General features: G+C 34.6%; 1 protein-coding gene across 2 annotated transcripts in view; it reads left to right on the top strand.

The window, feature by feature from the left end:
* Positions 1 to 1,924, top strand: part of LOC107681936 (zinc finger protein Eos-like) — a 21,312-nt gene that overhangs the window by 15,043 nt on the left and 4,345 nt on the right. The window lies entirely within an intron of this gene.

The raw sequence follows: 1,924 nt of genomic DNA on the forward strand, positions 1-1,924 counted from the left end.
CGAACAACAAACTTTCCAGTGATGTCTGTGAGAAAGATATATTCACTCGACAAGTTCGCGCATCTGCGCCGCCGCGCGCTCAATCCACTCAGCGTGCTTTGTTTATCAGCTCACGCACATCAGCTATACAGGCGTTAATACTGAATGTTTAACGTTATATTCATTGCATACATATACATCGTAGTAGACATCCTTAACTCCATTCTGCTGTATGTTGTTCTGTTGTCGGTGTTTCTTTGTCTGAATATGGCACTTATCACATGCTGTGTAGTATCGGCGTTTGGTATCGGGGCATTTTAACGAGTACGAGTACGAGTACAGGAGCTCAGTATCGGTGCATCCCTAAAATGTATAATTAGTATTAAAATATTAAATAAAATACAAAATAATATTAATAAAATACAAAATAGAATTGTATTGTAAAATTGTATTTGTTCTCTTTTTTTATGTGATATTTATTTAACCAGGAAAATGTGACTATATGTATGTATGTATATAACTTCCTCATTTTAAAACACCACCACACGCCACTGCTACAGAGTGTACGCATACATTACGTGACGAAGTCTAGTAAATTAACATAGGTTAAACTAGTGCGCATGCGCATTTAGAGTGCATTCTTTCACTGCATGAATCAGTCTATTAAAATGCATTTAGAATTATCACATAATTCAAGATATGGGGCAGAAAATGAATTTCATATAGTTACTAGTTACTATCACACGAAAAGTGCCGTTTTTTTCTCCAAAAGTCAGCATGATTACAAATGTGATCTTGTTTATTGAACTGTTGTATAAAATCAATAAGTTAATTTTAAGAGACTTACGTTTTAGACACCATGTTTCCTGTTTTTGCTCTATTTCTCCAACAAAAATAATTTCAAACACAGCCGCAGCACCATTTTGCGTCTCTGAGCAACATGACGGTGTTTCGTTCCTGAATGAATCAACCGTTTAAATCCGTTTATCGCTATGACTCACTTAACAGTGACTTGCTGCCACCTACTTGCAGTTTTAATTTCACATTTAAGGTACCTTTTCATTTTTTAAAAATCATCAAAAAATCTGTTTTCAATGTTTTATGTTTAAAATATCAAAACATTATTTATGCATTTGTAACTGCAGGTTAAAGTATTTAATGTCCCTCAGAGCTACAGGGGGGTCCCCTATTTTCAATAAAACTTTAATACTTAAAATGAAATGTTGATTTCTGTATTAAATTTAGACCTGGTTATGTTACATCATATTTTAGTTTTACGCGTTTTTACAGGGTTGCTCATTATAACCAATCACACACGATTCTGTTGAGCTTAGGAATGAAGTAGCCAATCAGAGGCGTTCAGATCAGTCATTGCTGAAACCCCAGAGTTTTGTTCAGACAGAAACTCGGGAATTCCCTCATCATAAGCAACAAAGTGCAGCTGTACATACGATGTAAGTTAGAGATTCATTTATTTTATACAACAGTTCAATAATCAAGAAGTTAATATTAAGAGACTTGCGTTTTAGACACCATATTTCCTGTTTTTGCTCTATTTCGGCAACAAAAATCATTCCAAACACAGCCACAGCACTGTTTTGCATCTCTGAGCAACAGGACGGTGTTTCGTTCCTGAATGAATCAACCGTTTAAATCCGTTTATCGCTATGACTCACTTAACAGTGACTTGCTGCCACCTACTTGCAGTTTTAATTTCACATTTAAGGTACCTTTTCATTTTTTAAAAATCATCAAAAAATCTGTTTTCAATGTTTTATGTTTAAAATATCAAAACATTATTTGTGCATTTGTAACTGCAGGTTAAATTATTCCATGTCCCTCAGAGCTGCATTAAACAGTGTGTAAATGCATCTAAATGCCACTTCTAATGCCGTTTCTGTGTTTCCTCTGCATTGCAAAGATCAATTTTGTTGATACTGATTTC

This window comes from Sinocyclocheilus anshuiensis, unplaced genomic scaffold, assembly GCF_001515605.1.
Source record: "Sinocyclocheilus anshuiensis isolate Anshui unplaced genomic scaffold, SAMN03320099.WGS_v1.1 scaffold2090, whole genome shotgun sequence".
NCBI classification, from domain to species: Eukaryota; Metazoa; Chordata; class Actinopteri; order Cypriniformes; family Cyprinidae; genus Sinocyclocheilus; species Sinocyclocheilus anshuiensis.